This window comes from Bombyx mori, chromosome 25 (assembly GCF_030269925.1).
Source record: "Bombyx mori chromosome 25, ASM3026992v2".
In the NCBI taxonomy this organism is placed as follows: domain Eukaryota; kingdom Metazoa; phylum Arthropoda; class Insecta; order Lepidoptera; family Bombycidae; genus Bombyx; species Bombyx mori.
In genome coordinates this window covers 9012187-9031831 of record NC_085131.1, presented here as the reverse complement: position 1 = coordinate 9031831, position 19645 = coordinate 9012187, and the positions used below count along the sequence as shown (strand labels likewise).

General features: G+C 40.8%; 1 protein-coding gene across 2 annotated transcripts in view; it reads right to left on the bottom strand.

Moving 5' to 3' along the window:
• Window positions 1–19645, bottom strand: part of Brf (TFIIB-related factor) — a 56246-nt gene that overhangs the window by 13400 nt on the left and 23201 nt on the right.

Sequence of the window (19645 nt, the reverse complement as noted above, 5' to 3'; positions counted from 1 at the left end):
TAAATGTAGCCGTTAACAATGAGGTTACATAATACAAAATTTTAACAAAACAAAATGTGAATATCATCAATGGAGTTGAAATTTAATAAAATATATAATAAAAAATACGTAGTCGAATTGAGAGAATTATTAGGATCGGTTTACAAAACAATTATGTACTGATAGCGATTTGGAAATGTTATCGAGTCAGGATTCGTACAATCTGCGTATATTTTGGAGCTATGGAATTTTACAGCCCCTGAATATTACACGCGGTAAATTTCATTCAATACATATAATATTTCTTATAATTCTTTTTTTAAGTGTTGAAAGCGTAAAGGATTGTGTTAAAGAAACAAAGTAAATAACACGCAATAAAATACGTTTAAAGCTGTTTATATGAACGTGTGCAAGGACTTCCGTTACTCCGAAATACTAACTAAGATCACGTCATAATTGAATCGTGAAATTTTCCGCTATTCTGACGTCAAAGCAAGACTTCATAATTACTTTTTATTTAAATCAAATATTTCATTATCATAATGAATATGAATATGAATATCAAATTCAAAATCATAATAATTCATTATCATCATTATCATTCATCTTGAGCACAGAGTTGTCTACTGTCGGACATAGGCCTCGCCCAATCCTCAAACCGCAATAGTGTTTGGGAGATTTCAAACTGTGATAAAAATTGTGCTCTATCACTATCTACTTTTACAATGAAGTTTTTTTTTTAATTTTTTTTTTATTGTTTAGATGGGTGGACGAGCTAACATCCCACGTGGTGTTAAGTGGTTACTGGAGCCCATAGACATCCACAACGTAAATGCGCCACCCACTTTGAGATACAAGTTCTAAGGTCTCAAGTATAGTAAGTTGCTTTCAGACTCCGCTATAATATAATATATAGCTCATACCACAACAATATCGCGCACCATTGATTTTTTTTTTATTTGTTTTTTATTGCCCTTGTAGGCAGACGAGCATACGGCCCACCTGATGGTGAGTGGTTACCGTCGCTCATGGACTTCAGCAATGCCAGGGGCAGAGCCAAGCCGCTGCCTACCGCTAAATTGTTATGGACACGTTCACACTGTACTGTACTATATATTATTGGCTAAGTATACGCTGCTATACTATATGGCATTATGGTATAGCGTGGTCTGAAAGCAGCTTTAGGCACTAATAAGCTTCACTGTGCATTAGTTAACCATTTCGAAAAAGAAGATTTCATACGAACAATGTACAGCAACGAACTTACAAGTTTTTTTTTTCCTACTTAAGCTGATAGTCTTGAGAGGCTATTTCAGCGTAACCTTCTAGTAGGTGAGCTCACGGGGCTCAAGCCGGAGTGTTGCTAACACTGGCCCTAGCAAGAGCAGTGCTTCGCAGAATCTACCAGCGGATCGGAAACGCGACCCACTGAGAAGATCCGGCGAGAAACTCAATGGGCTAAACATATTGTTCCTGTGGGCAACGCGTGCCTTTAAGACGGAACACTTGCTCAAAACCGGAAACATAAAACGATATTTACAGCATTTTTTTAAACATAGCATGGCGATAACGCGTTTTAAGAAATTCCGCGTACGCAATGTCGAAGACTTCACTATGCTACACGCGTAAACAGTTTGCTGGCATTATGGAACATCCTCCCGATCCACTAACGGTGCTTCTAGGTACTTCAAGCACCGGTCATCGTTCTCGTCGAACCCGTCGCTTGCGACGAAGGGCTCGACGAGTAAATTAACTCTCAGACACAGCCCACTGAGTTTCTCGCCGGATCTTCTCAGTGGGTCGCATTTCCGATCCGGTGGTAGATTCTGCGAACCACGACTCTTGCTAGGGTTCGTGTTAGCATCGTCGTCAGGTTTGAGCCCCGTGAGCTCACCTACTAGTTATGGTTACGCTGGAATAGCCTCTCTAGGCTACCAGCTTAGGTAGGAAAAAAAAAGCCTATTCTAAACCGTTAACATTAAAACAATTAAAGATAACAGTCTACTAAATGTCAAGCAAAATATGCATCTAGTTTTCTAAAAACAGTAAACTTTATCAAGTAATTAAGGTTTTTGACTTTTAAAAAAAAAGTAATGCCTTTGTTATCCAGCTAATTATCGGTCATCTTGATTCTGGACACGTTGATGGTCTACGTTAATTCTAAACATGTAACGAGGAAATGGTGTTCGTATAAATATGTCCCAGTTTTCAGAGTAAGAGCAGGTTATTATAAAAAATAAAATCTTTATTTACAACAGAACGTAATTTTTTGTAGTTTTATAACGACTTACAGATGAAAATAAACACATTTAGATCGTTTTTTCTTTATTTTCTTATTGCTTAGATGGGTAGACGAGCGTGAGCTCGTCTGTGTGGGCTGTGAAGTCCACCTGGTGTTAAGTGGTTACTGGAGCCCATAGACATCTACAACGTAAATGGGTCACCCATGATTAAGGTCTCAAGTATAGTTACAACGGCTGCCCCACCCTTCAAACTGAAACGCATTACTGCTTCACGGCAGAAATAGGCGGGGTGGTGGTACCTATTCACCCGGACTCACAAGAGGTCCTACCACCAGTATTTCTTACTCGTTTATTAATAACTAATGTTATCAGTCTCCTTAGACACTGCCACGACGAGCTCTCATCAAGAGGCGGCAAGCCGTGTGATTTTGCTTTGCAATAATCGAAAAAAAATTAATAGATAAAACGAATCTCAATCTCAAAGTGATTATGAACGGTTAACGATCTTTTGACGAGCACTTTTGCAAACCAGTGATCTAAAAAACACATCCAACCTTGTTCAATAATTTGACAATAATATTTAATAAAAATTATACAGACACTTTGATATAGACACATATATATTGATATAGACACTTTACTGGTGGTAGGACCTCTTGTGAGTCCGCACGGGTAGGTACCACCGCCCCGCCTATTTCTGCCGTGAAGCAGTAATGCGTTTCGGTTTAAAGGGTGGGGCAGCCGTTGTGACTATACTGAGACCTTAGAACTATATCTCAAGGTGGGCGGCGCATTTACGTCGTAGATGTCTATGGGCTCCAGTAACCATTTAACACCAGGTGGGCTGTGAGCTCGTCCAACCATCTAAGCAATAAACAAAAAAACATTGCGGGTGACGGCATTAGGCGTCACCCACCTTCATGTAGTTGAAGTCTCTTTGTATTAACCTTCTTGACTATTTCATAGAGAAAATAAGCTGGAAGATACTACAAACAAATACGCAGAGAAACATACGAACCAACAGCAATACTAAATTATTAAGTATTTTTATTTACATTTTATCTTTAAAACATTAGTTACATATTCGATACGGTATTCATTTTGTATTGAACACTTGACTGCGTTCACGAGGTCATTCAAATTTCCTATTCATTATTCGGTTTAATTTGCCTTGATCAATATTTTCGCATTCAATAATAATAAAGTGTCACAATTATATATTTAAATACTAAACATAAATTTAACAACACGGCGTAATATATCATTGGTAGTTAACAAATATACGGTTTTGAATCCCCGATCAGAAGTAACACGCGAGGATTAGGTATCCAAGTATCCTAACGCTTCCCACATTATCAGACAAGGCTAGTTCGTATGTCTTATCTCAAGGGTTGAGACGGCGTTCACTTATTATTCGGTTCTTGCAAGGATTTCACACTAAGACCAATTTTAAAATTGTATCTTTTTTTATTTTTTTCATTGCCCTTGTAGGCAGACGAGCATACGGCCCACCTGATGGTGAGTGGTTACCGTCGCCCATGAGCATCAGCAATGCCAGGGGCAGAGCCAAGCCGCTGCCTACCGCTTAATACTCTCCACAAGCCTCTTTTAAAGAAGGACATGTCATAGCGCTCAGGAAACACCGTGGAGGGGAGCTCATTCCATAGCCGGATGGTACGTGGCAAAAAGACCTCTGGAAACGAACTGTCGATGACCGCAGTGGCTCCAGGTAGTATGGATGAACTCTACTCCGGTGGCGGGCGGTGCGATGGTAAAAGCGAGATGCCGGTATCATCTCGAATAATTCCTCAGAGCACTCCCCATGGAACATACGGTACAAAATACAGAGGGAACCGAAGTCCCTCCGCAGACCCAAAGGTTCCAAACGATCCGTGAGAATGGGATTATCGACGATTCGAACGGCTCTCTTCTTGTATGGAGTCAAATGGAAGAAGCTGGTATTTGGAAGCCCCGGCTCAGAGATGGGAGCAGTACTCCACGCGAGGCCGGACTTGTGCTTTATAAAGCAAAAGTCTTTGTCTAAATATCTGAAGCCAATACAACAATATACTACTACTGCAACATGAAAAGAAAATGCTATTCGTTCCCTAAGTAGAAGGGCGCCTGTAGTTTTTTTTATATTCATATATCGTGGACCTTTGCAGAGACAGCAGGCGAATAGGCCTATCTTTCATCGAGACCGCAATTCGCACGGGTCAATTAAGTTTTTAATAGTTATATTGCATTTTATCGGGATCACTGGATCTAGTTCACATTTAAAAAATAATATAATATCTGTAAACTACCACCACTCTGCCGAACCAGCCACGCGATTCGTGTTGAAGGGGTCTCCGTTTAACATTACATTCGTTCCGGTCATCGTTCCCGTCGAATCCGTCGCTTGCGATGAAGGGCTCGGCGAGTAAATTAGCCCACAGACACAGCCCACTGAGTTTCTCGCCGGATCTTCTCAGTGGGTCGCGTTCCAGATCCGGTGGTAGATTCTGCGAAGCACTGCTCTTGCTAGAGTTAGTGTTAGCAAAGTCGTCAGGTTTGAGCCCCAAGAGCTCACCTACACCCTAAGGTAACGCTGATATAGCCTCTCAAGGCTATCAGCATAAGTAAAAAAAAAAAGAATGTCTAATATAATTCCTAATTTGAAAAAGAATTAATACTTTCAAAAAAGTGTAAGTTAGACAGTATAATATATGCTCTAATTAATCTTAAGTCACAATCGTAAAATAATTCCATCAAAATTTGGGATTCAATCATCAAAGGATCAAGGTTCAAAAACCTACATGTTAGGGTTACACTGAAATGGCATCTCAAGGCTATGAGCTTCGTTAGAAAAAAAAAATACATACGAGACCTCGATATCGTGTCTTAAGGTGGGTTGCAGTATTCGGTCATATCTATATGTGACTCCGGTACTCACAACACTAGATGGCCGTGAGCTCGGTCATCCGTACACAATAATGTAAAACAAAAATTAACAAAGAAGAAAATCGACTTCATTTAAATAAAATGTGAATATCATCAATATACTCGAAGTTAATTAAATTGGCATTCTAAAGGATAACTAAAAAAATCACCGATCAGATTTTAATAAAATTTCAATGAGACCACACGAGAAAGGTCAGCTTTCAAATAAAAATTATGATCAAAGTCAAATCTTTTCAGTTAAAAACGTACATAAATGAAATGCAGTCGAATTGAGAATCTCTTATTTTATTTAGGAACCGTTTAAAAACACGGCGCATAATAACATTCAAAGAAACACAAAGTGTAGCCATTTACTTAAATGACGTTAAAACTCGCACTAGTGGTCCCGCAGTAGTCGTTCAATGAATTATAGTCGAAATTCGACTATAATTCATTGAAATTGTAAGTTTGTACACTATTATGATTCTATTTTCATAGACTATTATATTTCTATAATCACAAATTTCGCCAAGACTACACTATAGAAAAATATTAATAAAGACAAACAATATTTAATCTATTCTCAATTTGACCACAGACGTCAACAAAGGTTTGACAATAAATAAATAGTATGAATGCGTGTGTGCGTCAAATACATTGTAGTGTGTGTAATGTTTTATTTATTGATTTAATGTATTTTAGGCATAATTTAAAAAAAAAATATTAGCATTGGTCACTCCTTCTCTATATTCTCTATAAGTGTGGGAAATTTTATACTCCTCCATCCGCGCAATTTTCGAAAAAAAGCATACAAAGTACTTTGTACTTTAATACATTTTGCTTCTTTTTTTTTTTTTATTGCTTTGATGGGTGCGAGCTCACAGCCCACCTGGTGTGAAGTGGTTACTGGAGCCCATAGACATCCACAACGTAAATGCGCCACCCACCTTGAGATATAAGTTCTAAGGTCTCAAGTATAGTTACAAGGGCTGCCCCACCCTTCAAACCGAAACGCATTACTGCTTCACGGCAGAAATAGGCAGGGTGGTGGTACCCACCCGCGCGGACTCACAAGAGGTCCTACCACCAGTAATTACGCAAATCATAATTTTGCGGGTTTCATTTTTATTACACGATGTTATTCCTTCACCGTGGAAGCCAATCGTGAACATTTGTTAAGTACATATTTCATTAGAAAAATTGGTACCCGCCTGCGGGATTCGAACACCGTTGCATCGCTCGATATGAATGCACCGGACGTCTTATCCGTTAGGCCACGACGTACGTATTCACGTATTAATTTAAAGATGACATTTAAACTCGCATAAATCGTATTTAAGATTTCCCCTTCTATCTAAAAACTGATTGTTCAACACGAATTCGGAATGAAATCAAAACCAGATTGCGACATTAAGTGCATTTTTTTATTCAAATAAGACGGAACTGATAGCAGACAAACACGATCGAGATGCCCGTGAGAATTATTTATAATTTAAAAACGCAAACGAAACATGTTTAAACAAAAATAGACACTATGAAATCCCATCTGATCTATCGTATCCTAAAACGGTTAGTATTCGAAAAACTTAAGCATGCACAATGCAACAACATTTGATTTAACTATAATATAAAAATCAAACGACTTGTATTCTGCCGTTACATTTATTGCGAAAAGGCGTTTTTTTTTTAATTTGACCGCCTTATGGGTCGTTACGTCGTATCCGTACCTTTCTTTTCAAAGTAGGTGAAGATCACAGTCTTCAGTTGAACTTTATGCGGCATTGTGTTTGTCAATTAAACACGCATGTATCGAAAACGTGCGTTGAGCAATCGGCATAAAGAGCATACATCTCGAACGACTTTCACGTAGAATACATCACACCAAAATTTAAACCGCTAAATTCTTAGATCACGGGTGCCAAAGCATATGGTAAGTTCGAACGGGATAGATGCGGGGTAGGGGGTAGGTATCACCACTCTGCCTGTATCTGCGCTGAAGCAGTTCTCAATTAGGGTTTGATAAGTAGGACCGCCTTTATCTAATGCAATAATTGAGATTTCGATCTAATCTTTTAAGGTGGCATTACTTTCGTACTTACTACATTATAACCTAAGTGTCTGTGATCACTGAACATCGGGAAAGTAGTAAGTTTACCAAGATATAATGATAAAAACATAAAACCCTTCTGGAACGTTTTCCAAACACTATGTAATCTGTATTGTGCTAGGACAACTATACTAAAACTTTCACTTAAGAGCCAATATCTCGTAAAGGCCGATACAAAGTTATGAAATCAATCGGGTGAACAAAAATATATAATGCGGGTGACTCTAGCCCTTGAGTGGCGAAATTAATGTTTGTTGACATTAAGTAAGAATATTACTAAGTGGTATATCCAAAGCGTCGGTGAACTGGATCGTACTGTGAGGCACAGAATTGACGCAGGATGGATGAAATGGCGGCAGGTCACGGGCACCATATGTGACTCACATATTCCTCTTCCCCTAAAAGGGAAGATATATAAGACCTTAATAAGGCCTGCCGTCTTGTATGGATCAGCTTGTTGGACAACAAAAGTGGCGGATGAAAGGCAATTGCATGCAGCAGAGGTGCGAATGTTGCGATGGATGTGTGGAGTAACGAGAATGGATAGAATACGGAATGAATATGTTAGAGGAAGTCTGAAAGTGGCACCTGTGACAGAGAAGCTGAGGAGTGCGCGTTTGGGATGGTATGGACATGTGATGAGACGAAATGAAAATGAGGATGGTAAGAGAGTGTTAACTATGAATGTGGAAGGATATAGAGGAAGAGGTAGACCTAAGAAGAAATGGATGGATTGTGTGAAAGACGATATGGGTAAGAGGGGAGTGAGCGAAGAAATGGAATATGATAGAAGAGTATGGAAGGAGAAAACATGTTGCGCCGATCCCAAGTGACTGGGAGAAGGGCAGGATAATGATGATTACTAAGTGGTATTCTAGTGTAGGCAGTATTCGACAAAAATCTTCTTATGTCATTCTATGAAACTTCTGTAATTCTAAAAATATCCTAGGACCTGCAGTGTCGTTCACCTGATCCAATTCAATAAATCGAAACCTCTAGATCAATGACAGGCTCATGTACAGATGAATCATATTAGAATTATGTACGTATAAATGAAGTTCTGTATTTTGACTGACCAAGAAAGTCATGGGAAGCAAAAAATAATAATTAAATAGGTTGTGCAGCTGTATCTGATAACAGGTAACCTTAACGCGCCATTGTGTTGAAAAAAAAGTGTGAAATACACGAATTACGAAAGAGCGTAAATATTTACAATAGTCCATTATCAGCGGAGCGGGTTGTTTATGTTTGGTATTTCCAGTAGGTATGTATTTCAGACAAGGCCATGTTTCAAAATTTTCATTATAATATGTACAATACAATCATTTGGTAATATTTTACTATTGAATGTTAGTGTGTGTGTGACGTATTCACAGGTTGATTTAATAATTAATCAAAAATATAAACTAAATATTATAGGGTGGCTTGAAGAGTTACGAAGTCATAGCTTAAAGAATAAGACGCTAAGTGTACTCCTATCAAGCGACATAACTATGCCGCTGTTCAAATTCCGTTGGCAGGTGTTCAATGATTTCTTCCACGATCAAAGAATAATTAAATAATCCGGGACAAATCACAAACGATCACCTAGGATTCCCGGTATTTGCAGGATAAACGTCGGAGCACCGCGGTACGTGAGGAATGTAGATCTTCATGACGACCTAGAACTAGATTCAATCCGTAAGTATCTGAAAACAGCTTCTTCATAAAAGCAGCGCGACACGATAACCCTTTTATCTTGACCACCGGAAACTACATACTCCATCTAAACGACCAAACGGTAAACAGTCGCCGTCGTTCTAAGCACGACATTTCCGATCGGAACGATCTAATATCGGTTCTTTTAGTCATTCCAAGCACCACACGCCGTTCCCGGCGAACTCGTCGAAGGGTTTGTCCTACCAATTAACCCACAGAGACAGCCCACTGACTTTCTCCCTAGATCTTCTCATTGGGTCCTGATTCCGATCCGGTGGTATATTCAGCGAACACTGCTCATTCAAAGGGTAGATGTTAGCAGATTCTCCCAGACTGAGCCCCGTGAGCTCGCCTACAGTTTCGGTGAAGCTAGCCCCTGATAACCCCTGAAAGTTCCTAGGAATATGTAGGTAAAAAGTGTAGCGTGCCTCGCGGCCTCGCCCCCTTAGGTCGCCTCGTAATTAACTCTAGCTGGTAATTTTTTAAAAGGTGTCCATTTTGTATTGCAGGCAAAGGTGACAAATTTTATTTTGGATTGGATTTACCTACTTCCCAATTTCCTTCCCAAATTTTATTTTGGATTGAATTTACCTACTTTGTGGATTTAAAACCTCACGCGTCCAAGATGTCGAAGTCTCAATCATAGCTGTTTTGCCCATTCCAATTTTCAGCTACCGGACACAAGCCTCTCCCAATTTACACCACCGAGCCCAGTCTTCGGATCTCTCTTTAAAATTTATTTATTCCGACACATGATTTAAATTTCCTTACACCACTAATTGGACAACTGCTTTCACGTGTTAGATGTGCATTGTATAAGACCTGTGATTCGGTCTAGATCACCTTCCAACACAACTGACCTTTACCTTAAAACACGCTAACCCATTCAAAGCAACTCTGCTATTCAAAGAATTATCATACATGCAAATTTATTAGCTATTTTTAAGCTAGCTTTGTGACGGCCACTGATCACTTTCTGTAGTGATACAGTGTGAGTAAAAACTTACTATATCTAAACGTAGGTAATATATATCTATCAGGTACATTCTGCAAACGAATACAATTTTGAAATTCTAATAAGAGGGGTGTGTATCCAAAGTATAGGTTTGAATGGTTCAACAACTTTAGGACGTTAGGAAATTGAGCATGAAAATATAACCCTACATTCTTTATATTTCAATATATTAGTAGTATTCTACTCAACAATGTTCGTGTTTTTTTTCCTAAACGAAAATAATCAGGATTATTAACCTTTTTTTTTTTTTTTCGGGTAGAGGGCCGATCCTCCTACGAGGTCCCCGGGCAAAAGGGGCGCGCGGGGTATGTGAGACTCAACGATCTGCATGGTGTTGTGAGCAGACCGCGGGCCCAAGGATTTTAGGACCCACCCACTAAACGACTCCCCTGCACTCTTACACCCGACATCCGATCCCCTCCGAGGTCAGAACCCGGATGAGGTAGGGGGGCTACCGCGGTCAACACTACAACCAGACTGCGCGGCTCACCCCAAGGACGCCCAGCCGACGGAGCCTTCGAGGCGAATCGAAGGCTCTGAAACGTCGGCCGTCTCGGTACGGCAGCCCGTCGGGCCGCCCAGACGGTGCCGTTGGTGTCCCGGAATACCCCGCTGGACCAGAACCAGCCTGCCGGGTCGGGACGCGACACACCGTCGACCGGTCGCTCTATTCACTCCACGGCAGCGCGCTAGAGTGCTGGTAGCGCGCCGCGCGGCCTCGCCCCTTTAGGTCGCCCCTTGACCTTCACCGGGGGGAGGCCGCAACGTCCTCATTTTTTTTATCCAATGTTTTAAATACATCTCGAAATAACGATTTTTAAGGCGGAAATACAATTTGGAAAAACTTAAGAGAAACCAGTTAACATACATCACATGGATCATACAAAAAAATCCTAGAATTGAATAACAAATTAAAATATAATAGTTTAATTAAATTTCAGTAGTATAATCTTTTTATTGATTTTACTGGTGGTAGGACTTCTTGTGTGTCTGCACGGGTAGGTACCCTGACTATTTCTGCTTTTTTTCCCTACCTAAGCGATAGCCTTGAGAGGCTATTTCAGCGTAACCTTAACTAGTAGGTGAGCTCGCGGGGCTCAAACCTGACGACGTTGCTAACACGAACCCTAGCAAGAGCCGTGCTTCGGAGAATCTACCACCGGATCGGAAACGCGACCCACTGTGAAGATCCGGCGAGAAACTCATTGGGCTGTGTCTGTGGGTTAATTTACTCGTCGAGCCCTTCGTCGCAAGCGACGGGTTTGACGAGAACGATGACTAGTGCTTGAGGTACCTAAAAGCACCGTTAGTGGATCGGCAGGATTCGAAATGACGTGTTTTGTGCGACGTCGACTGCTTTCCACTGTGTCCGCAAGATCGGGAGGTTATTTCTGCCGTGTGGCAGTAATAATGCGTTTCGGTTTTAAGGGTGGAGTAACAACCGTTATAACTATACTGAAACCATAGAACCCGTAACACAAGATAGGTGGCGGGATTTACGTCTATGGGCTCCGGTAACCACTTAACACCAGGTGAGCCGTGAACCTGTCCATCATTCTAGCAATAAAAAAAACCACATAGCTTTATATTCTAATTTCTTATGTCGATACAAATAAATTGTTAGAATCAAATGGACACTATTAAAAAAATAGAGAGATCATAATATCATATTTAGAGATCAATAACAATTTAGATGGGACTCTTTTGAGAGCTTGTAAGAAACCGCAGGAACAGCCAGCCCTCTTTTTTACAATTAAAATCGATTCAATGTCGGCAATATTGCTCCATATCAATATTCTATCAGACTACATGAAATTTAATAAACTATACCAATCATGTCGCGTCATTGTTAGTAGACAAAATATCTGCCATTCCATTAAACTTTTAACACTGCGGCTTAAAAATATTGATCTTTGACACGTAACCGCTCAATTACGATGGAAAAACCTGTATTAATCTGTTTACCTGTATTTTTTCTATTCATTTACACAATATACCTGTTCCATATTAGTTACGTTTATGACTTTTGGCTAGTTAAAATAATAGTTATGTCTTATATTTTTCCTATTAATTAGTCTAAATTATCTTCGCTGTAAAATCCGTGGCCAATATCATTTGAGACTTAATTATGTGCATTTAAAAGTATCGCGAACACTCTAGAAGGTTGAACAAGAAACTGGAATGTCAGGCGTGATTGTTTTTAGTAATTTCAAAATTTTAGGCATATTTCTTTCAAAATGATTCCGTAGTGGCGTTATTGTAGCCGACATAATTGGGTAGTCGATTGAGGTAGTGTTTGTTAAAAACAAACATTTGAGTGAGAAATATACCTAATGTAGTACGGTATTTCGATTATATGATACTCTATGGTCTAGGTACCAAAACTATGCTAACTATGCTACTAAAACAGCAAATGATCAGTTAGATATTTTAAAATTAATTCTATTTGCGCAGTCACTAAAGAATTGCACATTAATGTTGGGAGTTTTGGATATTGAAGTCTCTTTACGATTCCTACCACGTCAGTTTTCGCAATATTTTGGTTTTTCAACTGGTGGTAGGACCTCTTGTGCAACTGGTGGTAGGACCTCTTGTGCAACTGGTGGTAGGACCTCTTGTCCAACTGGTGGTAGGACCTCTTGTGTGTCCGCGCGGGTAGGTACCACCACCCTGCCTATTTCTGCCGTGAAGCAGTAATGCGTTTCGGTTTGAAGGGTGGGGCAGCCGTTGTAACTATACTGAGATCTTAGAACTTATATCTCAAGATGAGTGGCGCATTTACGTTGTAGATGTCTATGGGCACTAGTAACCATTTTACTCCAGGTGGGCTGTAAGCTCGTCCAACCATCTAAGCCAGTCTTTCTCAAAGTGGGCGATAACGCCCCCTGGGGGGCGTTTGAAACCTAGAGGGGGGCGTTAAGGGGCCCAGGAAAAAATGGGGGGCGTTGATGTGGGTTAGGGGGGCGCTGTAAAATTTCATCATTTACTTTATAGTATTTTAAATTTTACTAAAATTAAAACTCACCTACTACACTATAACGAATAATTAGTTTATATTTCTACCCTGTAGGTATGATGTTATAAAAACTTAAAATAATTAACATAGATTTCGTAGGATAGCCCACACACCGTACGCAATCAAGTTGTAACAAGTTTCTGCGGAACATGATCGATGATAGTTAAAAAATTAGAGCAATTTTACCTTAATTACATTGCACCAGAAATTATTTTAAACATTAGAAAAAAAAACTACCATGCAGAGTTTTAAAATATTACACATACGTAAACTAACACAAATTGAGGATTTCTTTACTTTCTTTCTTGTTTTTAACATAAGGGCATTTTAAAGCCTAGCATTTTATAAGAAATTACTGATGTAAGAATCATAATTTTTATATAAAATGGAAATGCGTATATAATTATTGTTCAAAAACTTGTCTTAGATTATTATTTTTTACAATTTACCCATTACCGTCCAATGTCAAATAGTATAATAGTATAGTAAGCCTAAACAGCTAACTTATTGTAAACATTGTTTACTATTTTATTTCTATATAATAATAGGCTGGGGAAAAAGTTTCTTCGCATTTTTTAAGAAAATTCACAACATTTTTTAATATAATTTATTCACATTTAACTAAAGTATGTCGGTACCATTTTGTTCCATAACTTTTTGCCATCTTGTAGGTAGGGACATGATCCCATTGCTATAGAAATTTTGGGGCTTCTGATCAAAATACCACGACAATTGGTTTTGGCAGTCCTCTCGTGATGTTAACCTGACACTGCCAAAGGAATTCTGAAGAGACCGAAACAGGTAGAAATCTGAAGGTGCAAGGTCAGAACTATATGGCGGATGCATTAACACCTCCCAGCCAAGCTCTCTTAATTTTTGCTGAGTGGCTAAAGATGTGTGAGGTCTAGCGTTATCGTGATGAAAAACTACACCCCTTCTGTTGATTAATTCCGGCCGCTTTCTCTCAGCTTCTTGCTTTAATCTCATCAGTTGTTCGCAGTAGAGTTCAGAATCGATGGTTCTACCTTGTGGTAACAGCTCATAATGTATAATGCCCTTCCAATCCCACCACACACACAGCTTCACCTTGTGGCGAGTTAACCCGGGTTTCGCCAGAGTCTGTGAGGCCTGACCGGCCTTTGACCACAACCTTTCTCGTACGTTCTTGTCGTACGTGATCCACTTTTCATCACCAGCTATCAGCTTCTTCAAAAATGGTTCGGTTTCATTACGTCGTAATAAAGAATCACAAATGAGTACACGGTTCATTAGGTTTCTTTCAGTGAGCTTTTTTGTGTACCCAGTTTTTTTCAAATGCGCCATAACTATTTTGTGATCAATTCCCAGTTCTTCAGTTACGTTGTAACTACTGATATGCCGATCTTGCCCCACTTTTTCAAAACTGGCATCGATTTTATCCGTAATAAAGCGACCAGAGCGACGTGCGTTTTTGACATCAAAATTTCCGAATTGAAAACGCTTAAACCAAATTTGCAAAACACAAATTTTTTTCACGGCTTGCGTTGCTTTTTTAAACCTTTTTTGTAGTAAAATTTTAAAATATATCGAATATCTTCTTAAAATAAATAAAAATCACACATCTTCCTAATTTTAATTTGGAATTATCTTCTTTCGAATTTAAACTTTTAATGATACCAAAACCAGCCAGATACAAATAGTATAGCCAAAGAGATTTTATTACAAGTTCATACATTTTTAAGCTATTGCATAGCTTTTATCGCGGGCCTTGAGCGCGGCGACCGAATCATGAAATTCCGTAACGAAAAAAACCTAACACCCCTCACTCCGCCTACCATGTAGCTCGCGTTCAACACATTCACACGTTGCGCTTGTGTAGTGTTTGTGAATAAGCGCGTGGCGTGATGTCACACTGCATGCGAATAATGAAAAGTCTGCCCATCTCTCTCTCGCACGGTTTAGCTTATGAGTGTGAAGGTTTTGCCTTTATTAAGGTTTAATATAGCGTGGTCTTGTTTTATTATTGTTTTAATATTAAATTATCATTGTCTAATTATAATGTCATACGTTGATAAAAAATGCTATGCAATAGCTTTACCGCCGCAGTTCCCGAGTGCCACACGTTTTTTTTTTTGTCAGGTGGAAATCGCCGGACTTCCGCCCTTCACTGGGGATGGAAGGCGGGGCATGTCGGAATCGAACCGACTAAAGCCTCCTGTCGCTCAACAACCAGCATCCAAACGTCGCATGAGACAGAGCTCATGAAAAGGCAAAGGGGGAAAGTGAAGTGCTTAGTGCGGAGCACATCTCTCCCATCACCCTCCCCCTCGGGATGCCGGACTGGCGGTCGTCGGCGCCACGACCACCAGCCCTCTCGGTCGGCAGGCTGTCCGAAGCCCGCCTAGATGGCGCCGTTTAGAATGGTCTATCCTACGGAATACCCCGCTGGGTCAGAACCAGGGTGGGTTGGGGATACCCGGCCTTCCATCACCCGGATGCTCATACGTAAAACGTATGCAGAGCAGCTTGCACGTCGTCTTCTTAGGCCCCCTTCGCCGGTCCCCAGGCCGACATGTGAGGGAGACCCGAAACACTTAGAGGGCCAGGGCTTGGGCGAGATCCGCCTCCCTGGACCCCGCTCGACGGGGGCGGGCCTGTGCATCTCTCACGCGCCCCGCCGCCTCCTTTTGCGAGATGGTGCACTCGCAGAAGTCGAGCATCGCCTTCCACGACTCGTCGTCACCGAGCATCGATGCCAGAACACTCGGCAACGACAAGTCGTTTCCTATTTTTGCGACGAGGACACGCCGCCACCCCTCCCATGCGGGGCAGGCGACGAGCGTATGCTCTGCCGTGTCCAAGTCGCAACCACAATGGTGGCACTCTGCCGTCGGCTCGGCTCCGATCCGGTGTAGGAACTCATCGAAGCAACCATGCCCAGTGAGTACCTGCATGAGCCGGAAAGTGAGGCGTCCTCTGTCACGATTCACCCAATTCACAAGAACCGGGCGAATCGCCTCGACGGTCCTACGACCAGCTGAAGGATCGGCCAGCTGCCTGGACCATGACTCCAGCACGGACCGCCGAGATTGGGCCCTCCGCGCTCTGACCACACTGGGGCTGGGACGCGCCACGCCCCGGGCACGAAGGTTAGCCCGCCACTGATAGTCAGCGGCGAGCGCCTCCGCCTCCAGGACCCAAGGTGGCGTCCCAGCTAGTACACACGCCGCCTCGAAAGAGATGGTGCGATAAACACGGATGATCCTGACCGTAATGGTGCGTTGCGGCCGTTGCAGCAACTTCGCTACCCCCACGGCCAGTGACTGGCCCCACGCGGGCGCCTCGTATAAGGCCATTGACCGCACCATCCCCGTATAGAGACGGCGCGTCACCTGGTCAGGCCCCCCGATGTTGGGAAGAAGCCGGCTTAACGCGCCGGCCACCCCCAACAAACGAGGGACCAGGTTCTGAAAGTGAACACGGAAGGTCCAACGACTGTCCAGAATGAGGCCGAGGTACTTCAACTGCACTCCGACCCGATACGGACGCCTCCAACCACGATTTGGTCATCGACAGGCTGCACTCTCCGGAGCCTGTGGAACTACATGGCCTCAGATTTACTGAGTGTCACGTCGAGGCCCAATCTCCTGATTTTGCCGACGACATGCGCCACCCCAACGGTGGCAAGACGAGCAAACTCAGCAAAAACCCCCCCGGGACACGACCAGCGTGTCGTCTGCGTAACAGATTACGCTTAGGCCCGGGAGGAGGGCACCTCTCAGTACCCAGTCATACCCGATATTTCACAAAAGGGGGCCGAGCACCGACCCCTGTGGAACATCGCGCACGACCAGGAGCCTGTGCACGATCCCACCGTGTCCACTACACGTGACCGATCTGTCCTCCAAGTAGGGAGCCACCAGTCAGCGAAGGTAGGGGGGCACTCCGTGTCTTACCAGGGGCATTTTTTTAAATAAAAGAACACTTATTGCGGCATAACTATAATAGTTAGACATATGCTGTCGCGACACTTTTTGTAAATAATAATGTTTTCTACAAAGTCGTAGTACATTATTTTATTCTATCATCAATAGTTTTCGTAGGTACGCGACGTAAAGAATATTTTAGGAAATTTTTTTTACACCTTGGGTTAAATTATTGGAGTTTTAGTAAGGATACCTAATTTTTTTCAAAAAAGATATAGCCAAACAGTGAAAGAATTTTTCAAATCGGTTTAGTAGTTTCGGAGCCTATTGAATACAAACAAACAAATCTTTCCTCTTTATAATATTAGTATAGAATAGTATAGCTATTAATTATTACAAATAATAAAAACGCTCACTTAGGCGGCGGTTTTTATTTGAACCAGTTCTAAATTTTAAACTAAAATTCTATGAAAAATTACCCATATTTATCTATAATACGAAATGATATTAATTTATTTTTCGTAGTTTTCTTCCTTCTTGCGTCGATAATCCTCAGTGCTGAGGGTCGTGGCCTCCTCTAATAACTTTCTCCTGCATCATCTTGCGCCATTCCTGCCTGTCCTCGGCTGTGTGGATAGCAACGTGGACTGAGATATTGAGAGTGGAGCGTATTTGGTCCGACCAGCGCATTGGATTTCTGCCTCTGTGCCTTCTCCCGCATACCTTGCCTGTTACCAGCAGCTTTTCCAGATTGTCACCTCTCTTTCTGGCGATATGTCCAAAGATCTCGAAACTTCTCCGCGCGCATGTTGTGCTGAGGTGCATTGGAATGTTGAGCTCGGTAAGAATGGATTCGTTGGTTCTGTGTTCTGTCCAACGAATCCCGAGCATTTTCCTCCAGCACCACATCTCAAACGTGTCGATGCGTTGGCGATCGGCTTTCTTGAGGGTTCAAGTCTCTGCGCCGTAGAGAAAAATGGAAAAGACGAGGGAGGTGACGAGCTGCTTTTTGGTATTCCTCGAGATGTTTCTGTCTGCCCAAACACGGTCCATTTGGGACATAGCTCTCTTCGCCATACTGATTCGCCTTCTGAGGTCCTTTTCGGAGGATCCATTACTAGCTATGACGGAGCCCAGATAAATGAAATCCTCTACGACTTCCAAGTTTAGCTTATTCGTAGTTTAATAAGTTATTATTGTTAGTAGTATTATTTACTAGTCGAAATATAATTTTTTAATTATCTTATGATGAGAATCTTATATTAATGAGAAAGATATTCAACAAAAATAGTTTCGTTCTAATAAATTAGCATAGTAATAGTACAGTGAACTAGTCATTATTTTGGTGATTCTGAATTTAAACAAACATATTGATGAGAAGAATTCATTTTTACTTTGCAAATTTGTAAATACACGCTCTGTAGCAATGTACGGACATATAATAATATGAAGAAACAATAATAGCATCTACAAATACATAATTATGTACTACGTGGTACTACATTTACTAAAATTAATACACCATTTATTAATTAAATTAATGAAATTGTGGTTTTAAAGTTTTAGGGGTGTATAAAAAATGGGGGGCGCTGAAAAATAATTGATTTTCAAAGGGGGCGGTAAAAGAAATAAGTTTGATAATCACTGATCTAAGCAATCAAAATAAATAAATAAAAACTTTTAATAATCTTATTTTTCCCCAAAATAATTTTTCTTTAAATGCACATAGGTCGTCATTGTAAAACAAAATATGAACTACTTCCTTTAGGACTTCGAAAAATTTTACTTTATTTATGGAAATATGCTGACCAAATTTAAGGTTATTTGTCGATATAAAACAAACAGTTAGGACAATATATAGCAATGGTTTACATGACCTATAACGAAAGCTCAATATCTCTATATGTGGGGACAGTACAACATGCAACCATGTCACTAAGTTAGTAACTAAGCTAAAGACACGGGAATACAGAGAAGCTCAGTAGTAGTAGTAGAAGTAGCTGACCGGGGTCTTCGGGAGAGATCTCTTCTAGCGATAAAATAAAATCGCACATTGTATTTTAACAATAAACAATATCACTGTCAATTAATATAAATAAAAAATTAAATATTTTGTAGATAACAATGAAGAAATAAATTAATTATCATAATTAATTTAGCATTACGGACTAACCTTAATTGTAACCTTAAATGTTCAAACTAATTCTGCTTTTTCGATTACGCAATAATATTTTAATATTAATCAACAATACTGGTTTAATGATTTGTATTCAGTTTTGGAAGCATTAAACAAAATTATATTATTTTAAATGTGAATACTGTTTGTTTTCGTTCTGCAAGTAACAAGATTTAATTCGACTTGAGTTAACTAATTTTGACAATGAGTATCTAGTGCACGCATAGAGCATGCGAGAATATCAGAGAGGACGCAATCTCAAGAGATGGTCAAACCAAATTCGATCTTGTCTGAACATCAAGTTCCACGATCCCCTTCACGACGCCAAGGATCGCAGCGGATGGAGGGAAATCGTACGTGAGAGAATGACGCAGTGAGGTCATCATCAATGGGTGTCACGACCCTCAGTAATGAAGAAATCTTCTTGTGGTAGTCGTAAAAGGCGACTAACTGATTCACTGGAGAATGGGCAGGAGCGTTCCTTGAGTTTTATAACAGCATATTGCGATCATCAACTGGCTTTCGTTTGTGTGCTCATGACCGCACGGGTGGATACCATTGTGCCGCCAAGTCATTCTGAACTT